The sequence below is a fragment of the Triturus cristatus genome, chromosome 10 (assembly GCF_964204655.1).
Source record: "Triturus cristatus chromosome 10, aTriCri1.1, whole genome shotgun sequence".
NCBI classification, from domain to species: Eukaryota; Metazoa; Chordata; class Amphibia; order Caudata; family Salamandridae; genus Triturus; species Triturus cristatus.
Window position 1 is genome coordinate 811,129,234 of NC_140593.1, and position 22,710 is coordinate 811,151,943.

The window sequence follows — 22,710 nt, forward strand, 5'->3', positions numbered from 1 at the left end:
GGAACCCAAAGGTGGATTCAGGATGAGAAGTACCTGCAAGCAGAGGGGACAGAGTCTATGCCACTTAGAAGTGACCAGGAGGCCCGGGAGAACAATGCCCACCAAAGTAGAGTGCTGAAGGAGAGCTGACAGTGACCTTGAAACTCCAGCTGTGCAGACCAGGTAATGTTGTGGAAGACCAGGAGCTATGCATGAGCTGTCCCATCGTCAGATGTCGAGAGTTGAGGGGTCAGTGTCCGTCAGAAGCACCAACAAGCCTTTGCAACTGCAACCAACGTGGAAAGTGAAGAAGGTACAAAGTCAGGACCAGCAAGGTCCAGGTGACACACCACAAGCAGGGGAGTCAGGGCAGGCCTTGAGCAATCAGGGGAGCCCACAGAAATCAAATGAGACCCTCAGGAGGACCCACAGACCAGAAGCACTGGAGTCGCAAGAGGACCTCGAGCAGGTCACCAAAGATGCAGGCCCGCGGTGCAAGGGATGTGGTGAGGACAAAGATGTTGGTCACAGGAGATACTTGAGGTTGGGGCTACTTGTAACCCGAAGATCTTGAAGGAAGGAAGCCAACAAGCCTTTGCAACAGCAAGTCAAAGCGATGCACAGGGGTTTGGTTCCTGCACCTCCGATGAGGGATACTGGCCTCAAACTTGGTGAGAGGACAGGGCAGGCCTTGGGGGATGTGAAAAACCACCACCTGTGTTGCTGAGCCTTTCAGAGTCTGTGGGGGCCCAGGATCAGCAGACCAGTCTGCTTAGTAGCGGTGCCTACAAATGCAGGGAAGTGACTCCTTCACTTCAAGGGAGATTCCTACAGGTGTCTTGCATGCCCACAGGCCTTGGAAGGTTCCTGTATGGAGCACAGGCACGGACATTACAGCAGACGATCAGGGCGTCAAAATCAGGAGCAGCAGGAGTCTACCCAGTTGCAGGCTTTATGCCCAGAGCGAAGTCCAGAAAGGTCCACAGTGCCTAGGCGGTCGAAGAAGTGAATCTTGTCCCACAACTAATCTAGGGATCCACCCTCAGGCAAGCCCTTAAGTACCCTAAGGAAAGGGTTGGGATGATTCAAGGTTCCCTCCCAGTGGAGGGGTCCAACAGTGGGGAGGATACTCCCATGTCCTTTGTCAAAATTTGCACTAGAGCAGGTCTCAACGTCTCCCTGAGCCAGTTTGAACTGGACTATGCAAGGAGGGCACCAAATGTGCCCTTCAAGCAGACTGAGTGGCGCTGGCAACCTCTCCCACCAGGTCCCAATACACTAAACCCTGTCTGGGAGGTGGTCACACCCCCCTGTGACAGGATATCTATTGTTCTACCTTCCCCTGCTCAAGCTTGGCTCAGCAGCAGGAGGGCAGAACTGTGTCTCTGGTCGGCAGCAACCATGTTGTGCTGTCCGTATCGAGAAGACTGGTACCCGGAGCACTGAGGGCCTCCTGGAGGAGCTTTACAGTGCATGGAATCATATCTCCCACACCGGTTACGGTGTGGGAGTATGATTCCAACATGTTTGATACGAAACATGACCGGGTTTGTTACTGCCAGTTTAGAGATGGGCATTGCGTAATGACGCATGGCCACTCTATGTATCGTAATGGCTGATGCACCTTCAGCCTGGGAGAATAGACTCTGAAGGCTGTAGGGTTTTTCTGCTCATGCAGGGGCACCCTCACACTTAGAACAGAGCACCCTGCCTTCAGGATTGAAAGGCCTGCTTTAGAGGTGACTTATAGGTTTTAAGTGCAGTGACCTTAGATATAGGGAAACCTATATATTTCGTAAGCGTTTCTAGCACCAGCTTACACAGGCTGCAATGGCGGGCCTGTAGTTACAGTTTGAGTGGTCTCCCATGGGTGGCATAATGCATGCTTCAGCCCATGTGGGACCCCTGGTGTACCTATGCCCTGGGTACCTCAGTGCCATATACTAAGGACTGATAAGGGTACACCAGTGTCCAATCTGTGATGTACCTAAGTACTTCCCAAACCAATTTAGGGGAGAAAGCACAGAGACTGGGGTCCTGATTAGCAGGATCCCAGTCAGACTGGTCAAAAACAGCATAGCACCAGGCAAAAGTGGGGGTAACAATGCAGAAAGATCCTACCTTCCTACAATTGTTTACACGCTTTAGGTGAGAGTTGACAAGTAAATGTGCAGGGCTATCCATTTCCATAGGGAAAACGCCTTCTAGGCTGGTACAGGTAGATAGGGGTCTGCTTTCAGAGCTGTTTGGGCCAGAAAAGATGCCAAAGGGAGCAGCAACAGTGGGACTTATTTAATAAAGACACAACTTCCCTGGCAAAAGAGAACATTAAAGCTGCTCTTTTCCTAATTATGACAATCAAAAGACAGCTTTATGTCAGTCAAGTGTTTCCTTGATTAAGACAGTCATAAACCTTAGGAAAGAACCTTGGTAAATCAGGCCCAATGCTCTTCGGTACTGTGAGTCGCCATTTCTGTTGCAGTATTTTATATTGGGGACACAGTTTAGTGATACTTGTACAGAGCTTTGAAAATGGGAGAATAGGCCAAGACTGGCCTAGGTTGCTTGTTTTCCCCTCTGGAAGGAGCCAGTCCTGGCAGTTCATGATGGACTGTTCCTGTGGAGAACAGGATCAGTACTGATTTGCATAAAGCAAACCTCTGCTAGAGTATTATAGTGGGTGAAAAACGATGTGCTGTCAAGCATTCCGACCATCACCTTTTTTGTGTGTTGTGGTTGATGGACTTAGGGTGAAAGGTATGCCCGTATGTGGGCCTAATGCTCACTGTGCCATGGGACTCAAGCTGCACTCTTCTAACGAGGCCCACTAGGTCAAAATTGGTCTTGGGTTGCTTGTTTTCCCCTTTGGAGAGGGCCATGCCTAGAAGGTCAGGATGGAATGCTCATGCTAAGTAGGGTCAGTACTGATCGGCATAAGACAGGCCTCTGTCAGGGGTGGCATAGTGGGTGGAAAATGATGCACTGGAATGCAGGCTGAGTATCAGTGTCAGACATGGGTCCTGTGAGCAATGTTTCGCATTCTGGAATTGACTGTCACCATGAGGAGCATGGTGAAAACAACGGGCTGTTTGTTGCAGTTGATGCCCTAAGTGCGACGCCCAGATGTGGGACCGGGGTGACTGTTGTGCCACTGGGCTGAAGCTGCACCTAACTGATGAAATAGCTGGAGCTGGTCTGGGTTTGCTTGTGTTTCCTTTTGGAGAGCGCCTTCCCTGGCTCCTCTTTATGGACTGTAGCCATGCTATCCAGGGTCAGTACTGATTTACATAAGGCAGGCCTCTGTCTAGAGTTACTTGGGTGAAAGAAGATGGACAATCAGAGGGTAGCATTATACACAACAGTGACTGCCAGGGTACCATGTAGTGCAGTTTTCCAGAGACTTTTATCCATCTCGCTCGGGTCTTGGGTCACGATGCAGGCCGGAAAATGGAATCTCTCGCCCTGGCATCACTAACTGATATTTCCGTAAATAACTGAGGTGCTTCTGATGACAGTGACCTTGTGATGTTGGGAGAGGTGGGGGCGCCTGTCACCGCACAGTGTGCCCCTGCTCGCCCCCCCCCTTCTTATCCACCACCTCCGTCCCTTTCTCGATTTTTCAGTTCTTCTTGATCTCACTCTGAGCCTCTGTTTTGAACCTCGCTGCTCACTCTCTCACTCCATCCTCTACCTTTCTGTCTCGTCCTTGGTACTGTCTCCCACTTCTTCATTTTCTTTTTCTGTCCCTGGCTGTCTTTCTCATCCACCTATTTCTGCCCCAACCCTCTGTACAGTGCCCCTCCCCCCGCCTCCGCCTCCCCTTGCAGGGATGCGGGTCCACGGGTATCTGTATTGTCTAAGGAAGGCCCTGGGGTGACTATTAAACCTGCCTCACCTGGCGCGCCTCTTTCCCCGCAGCCGCTCCCACCAATTAATTTTCTCTGTCACATCTCTCCCTTCCCTCCTCCAGTCCCTTCGGCCTCTATCGTACCTTTCTGTCCCTCCTTACTCTCCATCCTTCAGTCTCAGCTTTCACCCGCTACATTGTGCTTTTAAACACTGACAGCCCCTCCCGCAGACCCCCTCCTTGTCAGCAGGCACCTGGACCGCTTTCGCGTCTGATCGTCTTTCCTGGCGTCTGTTTCTATAGTGGCAGCGAAGAAACGTGATTTTTGCCCAGCCAATGAAATCTCTTCCGCCGCAACAAAAAAAAAACACACGAGGCCCTCCGTTTATCCGTCCCTCCCTCCAGTGATACCGAAAGCTCACAGTATGCGTCTGCTAGAAGCCCTTCAATAAATCCGTCCGAGGATTATACCGTGTAACTGTAGCCGCAACACATGGTACACACTGCCAGGCAGGGATGAGCGAGAGAGAGGAAAACAAGACAGGGAAGCGGGGGCCGCGGGAGAAGGAGAAGCTGGAGATTGAAAGACAGGATTAAACACGCATTGGTAATGCATCGGTTTCGCCTATGTAGTGATTAAAGAGTTGTTTTAATCAATTATGGTCCATCCAGGAGAAGGAAAGAGCTCGCTGACAGGTAACATGGGAGTAGAGGGGCCGTGGCGTAACTCCCAGAGCTGCTGACTTGAGCTGGGGATTCAGTTGGAGTCTTGGCAGGTGCCAGCCAACCTGTGATTCTATGCAAATCACTTTATCTCTCTGGGTGATAAACTGTTATATAAATCTTCTGCAAGAGTAAAAGGCAAAACTTCATGAAAATATAATTCCACCAAAGGGGATGTTAACAGTATTTCGGCTGCAGGAAAGTAATAAGAGAAGCAGATGGTGAACAAGCATTGGTAAATGCAGGAAAATATGCTACAGCCAATAGAAATGGAGAAAAGGTAAGTGGCAAGCACAGGAACCAATGAGAAGCCAGGAAAGAGAGGCGGCCTGATGTATGTCCCTTTTAAGTTTATAATAAAAACAATAGATTAATCTAGTTAAACCAGATTGGTCGCACACTGCTACACCTACCAGGCGTATTCCCCCAATGAAAATGGTCCCTGAAGGTCAGCGTCGGCGAATACACCTATGCTCGAGTGTGAATGCAATTATGCGTGGCGTGTGCCATCCCTGGACACGTATTTCGAGGTAGTTGCCTCTCGTCAGCAGGGAGTAGGAAAATGTGTGGGGTTGCTGTGTAAGCTGCTAAAATCGTTATCAGGTCTAGTACCTCTCGTAGCGCGCAGGAGCGTAACCATGAGTCCGTCGACTCCACCGGCTCAAGGGAGCCTGAATATAAAGTTAAACCAGATTGGTCACACACTGCTACACCTACCAGGCGTGTTCCCCCAATGAAAATGGTCCCTGAAGGTCAGCGTCGGCGGATACACCTATGCTCGAGTGTGAATGCAAGTATGCGTGGCGTGTCCAAGCCATCCCTGGACACGTGTTTCGAGGTAGTTGCCTCTCGTCAGCAGGGAGTAGGAAAATGTGTGGGGTTGCTGTGTAAGCTGCTAAAATCGTTATCAGGTCTAGTACCTCTCGTAGCGCGCAGGTGCGTAACCATGAGTCCGTCGACTCCACCGGCTCAAGGGAGCCTGAATATAAAGTTAAACCAGATTGGTCGCACACTGCTACACCTACCAGGCGTGTTCCCCCAATGAAAATGGTCCCTGAAGGTCAGCGTCGGCGGATACACCTATGCTCGAGTGTGAATGCAAGTATGCGTGGCGTGTGCCATCCCTGGACACGTGTTTCGAGGTAGTTGCCTCTTGTCAGCAGGGAGTAGGAAAATGTGTGGGGTTGCTGTGTAAGCTGCTAAAATCGTTATCAGGTCTAGTACCTCTCGTAGCGCGCAGGTGCGTAACCATGAGTCCGTCGACTCCACCGGCTCAAGGGAGCCTGAATATAAAGTTAAACCAGATTGGTCGCACACTGCTACACCTACCAGGCGTGTTCCCCCAATGAAAATGGTCCCTGAAGGTCAGCGTCGGCGGATACACCTATGCTCGAGTGTGAATGCAAGTATGCGTGGCGTGTGCCATCCCTGGACACGTGTTTCGAGGTAGTTGCCTCTCGTCAGCAGGGAGTAGGAAAATGTGTGGGGTTGCTGTGTAAGCTGCTAAAATCGTTATCAGGTCTAGTACCTCTCGTAGCGCGCAGGTGCGTAACCATGAGTCCGTCGACTCCACCGGCTCAAGGGAGCCTGAATATAAAGTTAAACCAGATTGGTCGCACACTGCTACACCTACCAGGCGTGTTCCCCCAATGAAAATGGTCCCTGAAGGTCAGCGTCGGCGGATACACCTATGCTCGAGTGTGAATGCAAGTATGCGTGGCGTGTGCCATCCCTGGACACGTGTTTCGAGGTAGTTGCCTCTCGTCAGCAGGGAGTAGGAAAATGTGTGGGGTTGCTGTGTAAGCTGCTAAAATCGTTATCAGGTCTAGTACCTCTCGTAGCGCGCAGGTGCGTAACCATGAGTCCGTCGACTCCACCGGCTCAAGGGAGCCTGAATATAAAGTTAAACCAGATTGGTCGCACACTGCTACACCTACCAGGCGTGTTCCCCCAATGAAAATGGTCCCTGAAGGTCAGCGTCGGCGGATACACCTATGCTCGAGTGTGAATGCAAGTATGCGTGGCGTGTGCCATCCCTGGACACGTGTTTCGAGGTAGTTGCCTCTCGTCAGCAGGGAGTAGGAAAATGTGTGGGGTTGCTGTGTAAGCTGCTAAAATCCTTATCAGGTCTAGTACCTCTCGTAGCGCGCAGGTGCGTAACCATGAGTCCGTCGACTCCACCGGCTCAAGGGAGCCTGAATATAAAGTTAAACCAGATTGGTCGCACACTGCTACACCTACCAGGCGTGTTCCCCCAATGAAAATGGTCCCTGAAGGTCAGCGTCGGCGGATACACCTATGCTCGAGTGTGAATGCAAGTATGCGTGGCGTGTGCCATCCCTGGACACGTGTTTCGAGGTAGTTGCCTCTCGTCAGCAGGGAGTAGGAAAATGTGTGGGGTTGCTGTGTAAGCTGCTAAAATCGTTATCAGGTCTAGTACCTCTCGTAGCGCGCAGGTGCGTAACCATTAGTCCGTCGACTCCACCGGCTCAAGAGAGCCTGAATATAAAGTTAAACCAGATTGGTCGCACACTGCTACACCTACCAGGCGTGTTCCCCCAATGAAAATGGTCCCTGAAGGTCAGCGTCGGCGGATACACCTATGCTCGAGTGTGAATGCAAGTATGCGTGGCGTGTGCCATCCCTGGACACGTGTTTCGAGGTAGTTGCCTCTCGTCAGCAGGGAGTAGGAAAATGTGTGGGGTTGCTGTGTAAGCTGCTAAAATCGTTATCAGGTCTAGTACCTCTCGTAGCGCGCAGGTGCGTAACCATGAGTCCGTCGACTCCACCGGCTCAAGGGAGCCTGAATATAAAGTTAAACCAGATTGGTCGCACACTGCTACCCCTACCAGGCGTGTTCCCCCAATGAAAATGGTCCCTGAAGGTCAGCGTTGGCGGATACACCTATGCTCGAGTGTGAATGCAAGTATGCGTGGCGTGTGCCATCCCTGGACACGTGTTTCGAGGTAGTTGCCTCTCGTCAGCAGGGAGTAGGAAAATGTGTGGGGTTGCTGTGTAAGCTGCTAAAATCGTTATCAGGTCTAGTACCTCTCGTAGCGCGCAGGTGCGTAACCATGAGTCCGTCAACTCCACCGGCTCATGGGAGCCTGAATATAAAGTTAAACCAGATTGGTCGCACACTGCTACACCTACCAGGCGTGTTCCCCCAATGAAAATGGTCCCTGAAGGTCAGCGTCGGCGGATACACCTATGCTCGAGTGTGAATGCAAGTATGCGTGGCGTGTGCCATCCCTGGACACGTGTTTCGAGGTAGTTGCCTCTCGTCAGCAGGGAGTAGGAAAATGTGTGGGGTTGCTGTGTAAGCTGCTAAAATCGTTATCAGGTCTAGTACCTCTCGTAGCGCGCAGGTGCGTAACCATGAGTCCGTCGACTCCACCGGCTCAAGGGAGCCTGAATATAAAGTTAAACCAGATTGGTCGCACACTGCTACACCTACCAGGCGTGTTCCCCCAATGAAAATGGTCCCTGAAGGTCAGCGTCGGCGGATACACCTATGCTCGAGTGTGAATGCAAGTATGCGTGGCGTGTGCCATCCCTGGACACGTGTTTCGAGGTAGTTGCCTCTCGTCAGCAGGGAGTAGGAAAATGTGTGGGGTTGCTGTGTAAGCTGCTAAAATCCTTATCAGGTCTAGTACCTCTCGTAGCGCGCAGGTGCGTAACCATGAGTCCGTCGACTCCACCGGCTCAAGGGAGCCTGAATATAAAGTTAAACCAGATTGGTCGCACACTGCTACACCTACCAGGCGTGTTCCCCCAATGAAAATGGTCCCTGAAGGTCAGCGTCGGCGGATACACCTATGCTCGAGTGTGAATGCAAGTATGCGTGGCGTGTGCCATCCCTGGACACGTGTTTCGAGGTAGTTGCCTCTCGTCAGCAGGGAGTAGGAAAATGTGTGGGGTTGCTGTGTAAGCTGCTAAAATCGTTATCAGGTCTAGTACCTCTCGTAGCGCGCAGGTGCGTAACCATGAGTCCGTCGACTCCACCGGCTCAAGGGAGCCTGAATATAAAGTTAAACCAGATTGGTCGCACACTGCTACACCTACCAGGCGTGTTCCCCCAATGAAAATGGTCCCTGAAGGTCAGCGTCGGCGGATACACCTATGCTCGAGTGTGAATGCAAGTATGCGTGGCGTGTGCCATCCCTGGACACGTGTTTCGAGGTAGTTGCCTCTCGTCAGCAGGGAGTAGGAAAATCTGTGGGGTTGCTGTGTAAGCTGCTAAAATCGTTATCAGGTCTAGTACCTCTCGTAGCGCGCAGGTGCGTAACCATGAGTCCGTCGACTCCACCGGCTCAAGGGAGCCTGAATATAAAGTTAAACCAGATTGGTCGCACACTGCTACACCTACCAGGCGTGTTCCCCCAATGAAAATGGTCCCTGAAGGTCAGCGTCGGCGGATACACCTATGCTCGAGTGTGAATGCAAGTATGCGTGGCGTGTGCCATCCCTGGACACGTGTTTCGAGGTAGTTGCCTCTCGTCAGCAGGGAGTAGGAAAATGTGTGGGGTTGCTGTGTAAGCTGCTAAAATCGTTATCAGGTCTAGTACCTCTCGTAGCACGCAGGTGCGTAACCATGAGTCCGTCGACTCCACCGGCTCAAGGGAGCCTGAATATAAAGTTAAACCAGATTGGTCGCACACTGCTACACCTACCAGGCGTGTTCCCCCAATGAAAATGGTCCCTGAAGGTCAGCGTCGGCGGATACACCTATGCTCGAGTGTGAATGCAAGTATGCGTGGCGTGTGCCATCCCTGGACACGTGTTTCGAGGTAGTTGCCTCTCGTCAGCAGGGAGTAGGAAAATGTGTGGGGTTGCTGTGTAAGCTGCTAAAATCGTTATCAGGTCTAGTACCTCTCGTAGCGCGCAGGTGCGTAACCATGAGTCCGTCGACTCCACCGGCTCAAGGGAGCCTGAATATAAAGTTAAACCAGATTGGTCGCACACTGCTACACCTACCAGGCGTGTTCCCCCCATGAAAATGGTCCCTGAAGGTCAGCGTCGGCGGATACACCTATGCTCGAGTGTGAATGCAAGTATGCGTGGCGTGTGCCATCCCTGGACACGTGTTTGAGGTAGTTGCCTCTCGTCAGCAGGGAGTAGGAAAATGTGTGGGGTTGCTGTGTAAGCTGCTAAAATCGTTATCAGGTCTAGTACCTCTCGTAGCGCGCAGGTGCGTAACCATGAGTCCGTCGACTCCACCGGCTCAAGGGAGCCTGAATATAAAGTTAAACCAGATTGGTCGCACACTGCTACACCTACCAGGCGTGTTCCCCCAATGAAAATGGTCCCTGAAGGTCAGCGTCGGCGGATACACCTATGCTCGAGTGTGAATGCAAGTATGCGTGGCGTGTGCCATCCCTGGACACGTGTTTCGAGGTAGTTGCCTCTCGTCAGCAGGGAGTAGGAAAATGCGTGGGGTTGCTGTGTAAGCTGCTAAAATCGTTATCAGGTCTAGTACCTCTCGTAGCGCTTAGGTGCGTAACCATGAGTCCGTCGACTCCACCGGCTCAAGGGAGCCTGAATATAAAGTTAAACCAGATTGGTCGCACACTGCTACACCTACCAGGCGTGTTCCCCCAATGAAAATGGTCCCTGAAGGTCAGCGTCGGCGGATACACCTATGCTCGAGTGTGAATGCAAGTATGCGTGGCGTGTGCCATCCCTGGACACGTGTTTCGAGGTAGTTGCCTCTCGTCAGCAGGGAGTAGGAAAATGTGTGGGGTTGCTGTGTAAGCTGCTAAAATCGTTATCAGGTCTAGTACCTCTCGTAGCACGCAGGTGCGTAACCATGAGTCCGTCGACTCCACCGGCTCAAGGGAGCCTGAATATAAAGTTAAACCAGATTGGTCGCACACTGCTACACCTACCAGGCGTGTTCCCCCAATGAAAATGGTCCCTGAAGGTCAGCGTCGGCGGATACACCTATGCTCGAGTGTGAATGCAAGTATGCGTGGCGTGTGCCATCCCTGGACACGTGTTTCGAGGTAGTTGCCTCTCGTCAGCAGGGAGTAGGAAAATGTGTGGGGTTGCTGTGTAAGCTGCTAAAATCGTTATCAGGTCTAGTACCTCTCGTAGGGTTCAGGTGCGTAACCATGAGTCCGTCGACTCCACCGGCTCAAGGGAGCCTGAATATAAAGTTAAACCAGATTGGTAGCACACTGCTACACCTACCAGGCGTGTTCCCCCAATGAAAATGGTCCCTGAAGGTCAGCGTCGGCGGATACACCTATGCTCGAGTGTGAATGCAAGTATGTGTGGCGTGTGCCATCCCTGGACATGTGTTTCGAGGTAGTTGCCTCTCGTCAGCAGGGAGTAGGAAAATGTGTGGGGTTGCTGTGTAAGCTGCTAAAATCGTTATCAGGTCTAGTACCTCTCGTAGCGCGCAGGTGCGTAACCATGAGTCCTTCGACTCCACCGGCTCAAGGGAGCCTGAATATAAAGTTAAACCAGATTGGTCGCACATTGCTACACCTACCAGGCGTGTTCCCCCAATGAAAATGGTCCCTGAAGGTCAGCGTCGGCGGATACACCTATGCTCGAGTGTGAATGCAAGTATGCGTGGCGTGTGCCATCCCTGGACACGTGTTTCGAGGTAGTTGCCTCTCGTCAGCAGGGAGTAGGAAAATGTGTGGGGTTGCTGTGTAAGCTGCTAAAATCGTTATCAGGTCTAGTACCTCTCGTAGCGCGCAGGTGCGTAACCATGAGTCCGTCGACTCCACCGGCTCACGGGAGCCTGAATATAAAGTTAAACCAGATTGGTCGCACACTGCTACACCTACCAGGCGTGTTCCCCCAATGAAAATGGTCCCTGAAGGTCAGCGTCGGCGGATACACCTATGCTCGAGTGTGAATGCAAGTATGCGTGGCGTGTGCCATCCCTGGACACGTGTTTCGAGGTAGTTGCCTCTCGTCAGCAGGGAGTAGGAAAATGTGTGGGGTTGCTGTGTAAGCTGCTAAAATCCTTATCAGGTCTAGTACCTCTCGTAGCGCGCAGGTGCGTAACCATGAGTCCGTCGACTCCACCGGCTCAAGGGAGCCTGAATATAAAGTTAAACCAGATTGGTCGCACACTGCTACACCTACCAGGCGTGTTCCCCCAATGAAAATGGTCCCTGAAGGTCAGCGTCGGCGGATACACCTATGCTCGAGTGTGAATGCAAGTATGCGTGGCGTGTGCCATCCCTGGACACGTGTTTCGAGGTAGTTGCCTCTCGTCAGCAGGGAGTAGGAAAATGTGTGGGGTTGCTGTGTAAGCTGCTAAAATCGTTATCAGGTCTAGTACCTCTCGTAGCGCGCAGGTGCGTAACCATGAGTCCGTCGACTCCACCGGCTCAAGGGAGCCTGAATATAAAGTTAAACCAGATTGGTCGCACACTGCTACACCTACCAGGCGTGTTCCCCCAATGAAAATGGTCCCTGAAGGTCAGCGTCGGCGGATACACCTATGCTCGAGTGTGAATGCAAGTATGCGTGGCGTGTGCCATCCCTGGACACGTGTTTCGAGGTAGTTGCCTCTCGTCAGCAGGGAGTAGGAAAATGTGTGGGGTTGCTGTGTAAGCTGCTAAAATCGTTATCAGGTCTAGTACCTCTCGTAGCGCGCAGGTGCGTAACCATGAGTCCGTCGACTCCACCGGCTCAAGGGAGCCTGAATATAAAGTTAAACCAGATTGGTCGCACACTGCTACACCTACCAGGCGTGTTCCCCCAATGAAAATGGTCCCTGAAGGTCAGCGTCGGCGGATACACCTATACTCGAGTGTGAATGCAAGTATGCGTGGCGTGTGCCATCCCTGGACACGTGTTTCGAGGTAGTTGCCTCTCGTCAGCAGGGAGTAGGAAAATGTGTGGGGTTGCTGTGTAAGCTGCTAAAATCGTTATCAGGTCTAGTACCTCTCGTAGCGAGCAGGTGCGTAACCATGAGTCCGTCGACTCCACCGGCTCAAGGGAGCCTGAATATAAAGTTAAACCAGATTGGTCGCACACTGCTACACCTACCAGGCGTGTTCCCCCAATGAAAATGGTCCCTGAAGGTCAGCGTCGGCGGATACACCTATGCTCGAGTGTGAATGCAAGTATGCGTGGCGTGTGCCATCCCTGGACACGTGTTTCGAGGTAGTTGCCTCTCGTCAGCAGGGAGTAGGAAAATGTGTGGGGTTGCTGTGTAAGCTGCTAAAATCGTTATCAGGTCTAGTACCTCTCGTAGCGCGCAGGTGCGTAACCATGAGTCCGTCGACTCCACCGGCTCAAGGGAGCCTGAATATAAAGTTAAACCAGATTGGTCGCACACTGCTACACCTACCAGGCGTGTTCCCCCAATGAAAATGGTCCCTGAAGGTCAGCGTCGGCGGATACACCTATGCTCGAGTGTGAATGCAAGTATGCGTGGCGTGTGCCATCCCTGGACACGTGTTTCGAGGTAGTTGCCTCTCGTCAGCAGGGAGTAGGAAAATGTGTGGGGTTGCTGTGTAAGCTGCTAAAATCCTTATCAGGTCTAGTACCTCTCGTAGCGCGCAGGTGCGTAACCATGAGTCCGTCGACTCCACCGGCTCAAGGGAGCCTGAATATAAAGTTAAACCAGATTGGTCGCACACTGCTACACCTACCAGGCGTGTTCCCCCAATGAAAATGGTCCCTGAAGGTCAGCGTCGGCGGATACACCTATGCTCGAGTGTGAATGCAAGTATGCGTGGCGTGTGCCATCCCTGGACACGTGTTTCGAGGTAGTTGCCTCTCGTCAGCAGGGAGTAGGAAAATGTGTGGGGTTGCTGTGTAAGCTGCTAAAATCGTTATCAGGTCTAGTACCTCTCGTAGCGCGCAGGTGCGTAACCATGAGTCCGTCGACTCCACCGGCTCAAGGGAGCCTGAATATAAAGTTAAACCAGATTGGTCGCACACTGCTACACCTACCAGGCGTGTTCCCCCAATGAAAATGGTCCCTGAAGGTCAGCGTCGGCGGATACACCTATGCTCGAGTGTGAATGCAAGTATGCGTTGCGTGTGCCATCCCTGGACACGTGTTTCGAGGTAGTTGCCTCTCGTCAGCAGGGAGTAGGAAAATGTGTGGGGTTGCTGTGTAAGCTGCTAAAATCGTTATCAGGTCTAGTACCTCTTGTAGCGCGCAGGTGCGTAACCATGAGTCCGTCGACTCCACCGGCTCAAGGGAGCCTGAATATAAAGTTAAACCAGATTGGTCGCACACTGCTACACCTACCAGGCGTGTTCCCCCAATGAAAATGGTCCCTGAAGGTCAGCGTCGGCGGATACACCTATGCTCGAGTGTGAATGCAAGTATGCGTGGCGTGTGCCATCCCTGGACACGTGTTTCGAGGTAGTTGCCTCTCGTCAGCAGGGAGTAGGAAAATGTGTGGGGTTGCTGTGTAAGCTGCTAAAATCGTTATCAGGTCTAGTACCTCTCGTAGCGCGCAGGTGCGTAACCATGAGTCCGTCGACTCCACCGGCTCAAGGGAGCCTGAATATAAAGTAAAACCAGATTGGTCGCACACTGCTACACCTACCAGGCGTGTTCCCCCAATGAAAATGGTCCCTGAAGGTCAGCGTCGGCGGATACACCTATGCTCGAGTGTGAATGCAAGTATGCGTGGCGTGTGCCATCCCTGGACACGTGTTTCGAGGTAGTTGCCTCTCGTCAGCAGGGAGTAGGAAAATGTGTGGGGTTGCTGTGTAAGCTGCTAAAATCGTTATCAGGTCTAGTACCTCTCGTAGCGCGCAGGTGCGTAACCATGAGTCCGTCGACTCCACCGGCTCAAGGGAGCCTGAATATAAAGTTAAACCAGATTGGTCGCACACTGCTACACCTACCAGGCGTGTTCCCCCAATGAAAATGGTCCCTGAAGGTCAGCGTCGGCGGATACACCTATGCTCGAGTGTGAATGCAAGTATGCGTTGCGTGTGCCATCCCTGGACACGTGTTTCGAGGTAGTTGCCTCTCGTCAGCAGGGAGTAGGAAAATGTGTGGGGTTGCTGTGTAAGCTGCTAAAATCGTTATCAGGTCTAGTACCTCTCGTAGCACGCAGGTGCGTAACCATGAGTCCGTCGACTCCACCGGCTCAAGGGAGCCTGAATATAAAGTTAAACCAGATTGGTCGCACACTGCTACACCTACCAGGCGTGTTCCCCCAATGAAAATGGTCCCTGAAGGTCAGCGTCGGCGGATACACCTATGCTCGAGTGTGAATGCAAGTATGCGTGGCGTGTGCCATCCCTGGACACGTGTTTCGAGGTAGTTGCCTCTCGTCAGCAGGGAGTAGGAAAATGTGTGGGGTTGCTGTGTAAGCTGCTAAAATCGTTATCAGGTCTAGTACCTCTCGTAGCGTGCAGGTGCGTAACCATGAGTCCGTCGACTCCACCGGCTCAAGGGAGCCTGAATATAAAGTTAAACCAGATTGGTAGCACACTGCTACACCTACCAGGCGTGTTCCCCCAATGAAAATGGTCCCTGAAGGTCAGCGTCGGCGGATACACCTATGCTCGAGTGTGAATGCAAGTATGTGTGGCGTGTGCCATCCCTGGACACGTGTTTCGAGGTAGTTGCCTCTCGTCAGCAGGGAGTAGGAAAATGTGTGGGGTTGCTGTGTAAGCTGCTAAAATCGTTATCAGGTCTAGTACCTCTCGTAGCGCGCAGGTGCGTAACCATGAGTCCTTCGACTCCACCGGCTCAAGGGAGCCTGAATATAAAGTTAAACCAGATTGGTCGCACATTGCTACACCTACCAGGTGTGTTCCCCCAATGAAAATGGTCCCTGAAGGTCAGCGTCGGCGGATACACCTATGCTCGAGTGTGAATGCAAGTATGCGTGGCGTGTGCTATCCCTGGACACGTGTTTCGAGGTAGTTGCCTCTCGTCAGCAGGGAGTAGGAAAATGTGTGGGGTTGCTGTGTAAGCTGCTAAAATCGTTATCAGGTCTAGTACCTCTCGTAGCGCGCAGGTGCGTAACCATGAGTCCGTCGACTCCACCGGCTCACGGGAGCCTGAATATAAAGTTAAACCAGATTGGTCGCACACTGCTACACCTACCAGGCGTGTTCCCCCAATGAAAATGGTCCCTGAAGGTCAGCGTCGGCGGATACACCTATGCTCGAGTGTGAATGCAAGTATGCGTGGCGTGTGCCATCCCTGGACACGTGTTTCGAGGTAGTTGCCTCTCGTCAGCAGGGAGTAGGAAAATGTGTGGGGTTGCTGTGTAAGCTGCTAAAATCCTTATCAGGTCTAGTACCTCTCGTAGCGCGCAGGTGCGTAACCATGAGTCCGTCGACTCCACCGGCTCAAGGGAGCCTGAATATAAAGTTAAACCAGATTGGTCGCACACTGCTACACCTACCAGGCGTGTTCCCCCAATGAAAATGGTCCCTGAAGGTCAGCGTCGGCGGATACACCTATGCTCGAGTGTGAATGCAAGTATGCGTGGCGTGTGCCATCCCTGGACACGTGTTTCGAGGTAGTTGCCTCTCGTCAGCAGGGAGTAGGAAAATGTGTGGGGTTGCTGTGTAAGCTGCTAAAATCGTTATCAGGTCTAGTACCTCTCGTAGCGCGCAGGTGCGTAACCATGAGTCCGTCGACTCCACCGGCTCAAGGGAGCCTGAATATAAAGTTAAACCAGATTGGTCGCACACTGCTACACCTACCAGGCGTGTTCCCCCAATGAAAATGGTCCCTGAAGGTCAGCGTCGGCGGATACACCTATGCTCGAGTGTGAATGCAAGTATGCGTGGCGTGTGCCATCCCTGGACACGTGTTTCGAGGTAGTTGCCTCTCGTCAGCAGGGAGTAGGAAAATGTGTGGGGTTGCTGTGTAAGCTGCTAAAATCGTTATCAGGTCTAGTACCTCTCGTAGCGCGCAGGTGCGTAACCATGAGTCCGTCGACTCCACCGGCTCAAGGGAGCCTGAATATAAAGTTAAACCAGATTGGTCGCACACTGCTACACCTACCAGGCGTGTTCCCCCAATGAAAATGGTCCCTGAAGGTCAGCGTCGGCGGATACACCTATGCTCGAGTGTGAATGCAAGTATGCGTGGCGTGTGCCATCCCTGGACACGTGTTTCGAGGTAGTTGCCTCTCGTCAGCAGGGAGTAGGAAAATGTGTGGGGTTGCTGTGTAAGCTGCTAAAATCGTTATCAGGTCTAGTACCTCTCGTAGCGAGCAGGTGCGTAACCATGAGTCCGTCGACTCCACCGGCTCAAGGGAGCCTGAATATAAAGTTAAACCAGATTGGTCGCACACTGCTACACCTACCAGGCGTGTTCCCCCAATGAAAATGGTCCCTGAAGGTCAGCGTCGGCGGATACACCTATGCTCGAGTGTGAATGCAAGTATGCGTGGCGTGTGCCATCCCTGGACACGTGTTTCGAGGTAGTTGCCTCTCGTCAGCAGGGAGTAGGAAAATGTGTGGGGTTGCTGTGTAAGCTGCTAAAATCGTTATCAGGTCTAGTACCTCTCGTAGCGCGCAGGTGCGTAACCATGAGTCCGTCGACTCCACCGGCTCAAGGGAGCCTGAATATAAAGTTAAACCAGATTGGTAGCACACTGCTACACCTACCAGGCGTGTTCCCCCAATGAAAATGGTCCCTGAAGGTCAGCGTCGGCGGATACACCTATGCTCGAGTGTGAATGCAAGTATGCGTTGCGTGTGCCATCCCTGGACACGTGTTTCGAGGTAGTTGCCTCTCGTCAGCAGGGAGTAGGAAAATGTGTGGGGTTGCTGTGTAAGCTGCTAAAATCGTTATCAGGTCTAGTACCTCTTGTAGCGCGCAGGTGCGTAACCATGAGTCCGTCGACTCCACCGGCTCAAGGGAGCCTGAATATAAAGTTAAACCAGATTGGTCGCACACTGCTACACCTACCAGGCGTGTTCCCCCAATGAAAATGGTCCCTGAAGGTCAGCGTCGGCGGATACACCTATGCTCGAGTGTGAATGCAAGTATGCGTGGCGTGTGCCATCCCTGGACACGTGTTTCGAGGTAGTTGCCTCTCGTCAGCAGGGAGTAGGAAAATGTGTGGGGTTGCTGTGTAAGCTGCTAAAATCGTTATCAGGTCTAGTACCTCTCGTAGCGCGCAGGTGCGTAACCATGAGTCCGTCGACTCCACCGGCTCAAGGGAGTCTGAATATAAAGTTAAACCAGATTGGTCGCACACTGCTACACCTACCAGGCGTGTTCCCCCAATGAAAATGGTCCCTGAAGGTCAGCGTCGGCGGATACACCTATGCTCGAGTGTGAATGCAAGTATGCGTGGCGTGTGCCATCCCTGGACACGTGTTTCGAGGTAGCTGCCTCTCGTCAGCAGGGAGTAGGAAAATGTGTGGGGTTGCTGTGTAAGCTGCTAAAATCGTTATCAGGTCTAGTACCTCTCGTAGCGCGCAGGTGCGTAACCATGAGTCCGTCGACTCCACCATCTCAAGGGAGCCTGAATATAAAGTTAAACCAGATTGGTCGCACACTGCTACACCTACCAGGCGTGTTCCCCCAATGAAAATGGTCCCTGAAGGTCAGCGTCGGCGGATACACCTATGCTCGAGTGTGAATGCAAGTATGCGTGGCGTGTGCCATCCCTGGACACGTGTTTCGAGGTAGTTGCCTCTCGTCAGCAGGGAGTAGGAAAATGTGTGGGGTTGCTGTGTAAGCTGCTAAAATCATTATCAGGTCTAGTACCTCTCGTAGCGCGCAGGTGCGTAACCATGAGTCCGTCGACTCCACTGGCTCAAGGGAGCCTGAATATAAAGTTAAACCAGATTGGTCGCACACTGCTACACCTACCAGGCGTGTTCCCCCAATGAAAATGGTCCCTGAAGGTCAGCGTCGGCGGATACACCTATGCTCGAGTGTGAATGCAAGTATGCGTGGCGTGTGCCATCCCTGGACACGTGTTTCGAGGTAGTTGCCTCTCGTCAGCAGGGAGTAGGAAAATGTGTGGGGTTGCTGTGTAAGCTGCTAAAATCGTTATCAGGTCTAGTACCTCTCGTAGCGCGCAGGTGCGTAACCATGAGTCCGTCGACTCCACCGGCTCAAGGGAGCCTGAATATAAAGTTAAACCAGATTGGTCGCACACTGCTACACCTACCAGGCGTGTTCCCCCAATGAAAATGGTCCCTGAAGGTCAGCGTCGGCGGATACACCTATGCTCGAGTGTGAATGCAAGTATGCGTGGCGTGTGCCATCCCTGGACACGTGTTTCGAGGTAGTTGCCTATCGTCAGCAGGGAGTAGGAAAATGTGTGGGGTTGCTGTGTAAGCTGCTAAAATCGTTATCAGGTCTAGTACCTCTCGTAGCGCGCAGGTGCGTAACCATGAGTCCGTCGACTCCACCGGCTCAAGGGAGCCTGAATATAAAGTTAAACCAGATTGGTCGCACACTGCTACACCTACCAGGCGTGTTCCCCCAATGAAAATGGTCCCTGAAGGTCAGCGTCGGCGGATACACCTATGCTCGAGTGTGAATGCAAGTATGCGTGGCGTGTGCCATCCCTGGACACGTGTTTCGAGGTAGTTGCCTCTCGTCAGCAGGGAGTAGGAAAATGTGTGGGGTTGCTGTGTAAGCTGCTAAAATCGTTATCAGGTCTAGTACCTCTCGTAGCGCGCAGGTGCGTAACCATGAGTCCGTCGACTCCACCGGCTCAAGGTAGCCTGAATATAAAGTTAAACCAGATTGGTCGCACACTGCTACACCTACCAGGCGTGTTCCCCCAATGAAAATGGTCCCTGAAGGTCAGCGTCGGCGGATACACCTATGCTCGAGTGTGAATGCAAGTATGCGTGGCGTGTGCCATCCCTGGACACGTGTTTCGAGGTAGTTGCCTCTCGTCAGCAGGGAGTAGGAAAATGTGTGGGGTTGCTGTGTAAGCTGCTAAAATCGTTATCAGGTCTAGTACCTCTCGTAGCGCGCAGGTGCGTAACCATGAGTCCGTCGACTCCACCGGCTCAAGGGAGCCTGAATATAAAGTTAAACCAGATTGGTCGCACACTGCTACACCTACCAGGCGTGTTCCCCCAATGAAAATGGTCCCTGAAGGTCAGCGTCGGCGGATACACCTATGCTCGAGTGTGAATGCAAGTATGCGTGGCGTGTGCCATCCCTGGACACGTGTTTCGAGGTAGTTGCCTCTCGTCAGCAGGGAGTAGGAAAATGTGTGGGGTTGCTGTGTAAGCTGCTAAAATCGTTATCAGGTCTAGTACCTCTCGTAGCGCGCAGGTGCGTAACCATGAGTCCGTCGACTCCACCGGCTCAAGGGAGCCTGAATATAAAGTTAAACCAGATTGGTCGCACACTGCTACACCTACCAGGCGTGTTCCCCCAATGAAAATGGTCCCTGAAGGTCAGCGTCGGCGGATACACTTATGCTCGAGTGTGAATGCAAGTATGCGTGGCGTGTGCCATCCCTGGACAAGTGTTTCGAGGTAGTTGCCTCTCGTCAGCAGGGAGTAGGAAAATGTGTGGGGTTGCTGTGTAAGCTGCTAAAATCGTTATCAGGTCTAGTACCTCTCGTAGCGCGCAGGTGCGTAACCATGAGTCCGTCGACTCCACCGGCTCAAGGGAGCCTGAATATAAAGTTAAACCAGATTGGTCGCACACTGCTACACCTACCAGGCGTGTTCCCCCAATGAAAATGGTCCCTGAAGGTCAGCGTCGGCGGATACACCTATGCTCGAGTGTGAATGCAAGTATGCGTGGCGTGTGCCATCCCTGGACACGTGTTTCGAGGTAGTTGCCTCTCGTCAGCAGGGAGTAGGAAAATGTGTGGGGTTGCTGTGTAAGCTGCTAAAATCGTTATCAGGTCTAGTACCTCTCGTAGCGCGCAGGTGCGTAACCATGAGTCCGTCGACTCCACCGGCTCAAGGGAGCCTGAATATAAAGTTAAACCAGATTGGTCGCACACTGCTACACCTACCAGGCGTGTTCCCCCAATGAAAATGGTCCCTGAAGGTCAGCGTCGGCGGATACACCTATGCTCGAGTGTGAATGCAAGTATGTGTGGCGTGTGCCATCCCTGGACACGTGTTTCGAGGTAGTTGCCTCTCGTCAGCAGGGAGTAGGAAAATGTGTGGGGTTGCTGTGTAAGCTGCTAAAATCGTTATCAGGTCTAGTACCTCTCGTAGCGCGCAGGTGCGTAACCATGAGTCCGTCGACTCCACCGGCTCAAGGGAGTCTGAATATAAAGTTAAACCAGATTGGTCGCACACTGCTACACCTACCAGGCGTGTTCCCCCAATGAAAATGGTCCCTGAAGGTCAGCGTCGGCGGATACACCTATGCTCGAGTGTGAATGCAAGTATGCGTGGCGTGTGCCATCCCTGGACACGTGTTTCGAGGTAGTTGCCTCTCGTCAGCAGGGAGTAGGAAAATGTGTGGGGTTGCTGTGTAAGCTGCTAAAATCGTTATCAGGTCTAGTACCTCTCGTAGCGCGCAGGTGCGTAACCATGAGTCCGTCGACTCCACCGTCTCAAGGGAGCCTGAATATAAAGTTAAACCAGATTGGTCGCACACTGCTACACCTACCAGGCGTGTTCCCCCAATGAAAATGGTCCCTGAAGGTCAGCGTCGGCGGATACACCTATGCTCGAGTGTGAATGCAAGTATGCGTGGCGTGTGCCATCCCTGGACACGTGTTTCGAGGTAGTTGCCTCTCGTCAGCAGGGAGTAGGAAAATGTGTGGGGTTGCTGTGTAAGCTGCTAAAATCATTATCAGGTCTAGTACCTCTCGTAGCGCGCAGGTGCGTAACCATGAGTCCGTCGACTCCACCGGCTCAAGGGAGCCTGAATATAAAGTTAAACCAGATTGGTCGCACACTGCTACACCTACCAGGCGTGTTCCCCCAATGAAAATGGTCCCTGAAGGTCAGCGTCGGCGGATACACCTATGCTCGAGTGTGAATGCAAGTATGCGTGGCGTGTGCCATCCCTGGACACGTGTTTCGAGGTAGTTGCCTCTCGTCAGCAGGGAGTAGGAAAATGTGTGGGGTTGCTGTGTAAGCTGCTAAAATCGTTATCAGGTCTAGTACCTCTCGTAGCGCGCAGGTGCGTAACCATGAGTCCGTCGACTCCACCGGCTCAAGGGAGCCTGAATATAAAGTTAAACCAGATTGGTCGCACACTGCTACACCTACCAGGCGTGTTCCCCCAATGAAAATGGTCCCTGAAGGTCAGCGTCGGCGGATACACCTATGCTCGAGTGTGAATGCAAGTATGCGTGGCGTGTGCCATCCCTGGACACGTGTTTCGAGGTAGTTGCCTCTCGTCAGCAGGGAGTAGGAAAATGTGTGGGGTTGCTGTGTAAGCTGCTAAAATCGTTATCAGGTCTAGTACCTCTCGTAGCGCGCAGGTGCGTAACCATGAGTCCGTCGACTCCACCGGCTCAAGGGAGCCTGAATATAAAGTTAAACCAGATTGGTCGCACACTGCTACACCTACCAGGCGTGTTCCCCCAATGAAAATGGTCCCTGAAGGTCAGCGTCGGCGGATACACCTATGCTCGAGTGTGAATGCAAGTATGCGTGGCGTGTGCCATCCCTGGAAACGTGTTTCGAGGTAGTTGCCTCTCGTCAGCAGGGAGTAGGAAAATGTGTGGGGTTGCTGTGTAAGCTGCTAAAATCGTTATCAGGTCTAGTACCTCTCGTAGCGCGCAGGTGCGTAACCATGAGTCCGTCGACTCCACCGGCTCAAGGGAGCCTGAATATAAAGTTAAACCAGATTGGTCGCACACTGCTACACCTACCAGGCGTGTTCCCCCAATGAAAATGGTCCCTGAAGGTCAGCGTCGGCGGATACACCTATGCTCGAGTGTGAATGCAAGTATGCGTGGCGTGTGCCATCCCTGGACAAGTGTTTCGAGGTAGTTGCCTCTCGTCAGCAGGGAGTAGGAAAATGTGTGGGGTTGCTGTGTAAGCTGCTAAAATCGTTATCAGGTCTAGTACCTCTCGTAGCGCGCAGGTGCGTAACCATGAGTCCGTCGACTCCACCGGCTCAAGGGAGCCTGAATATAAAGTTAAACCAGATTGGTCGCACACTGCTACACCTACCAGGCGTGTTCCCCCAATGAAAATGGTCCCTGAAGGTCAGCGTCGGCGGATACACCTATGCTCGAGTGTGAATGCAAGTATGCGTGGCGTGTGCCATCCCTGGACAAGTGTTT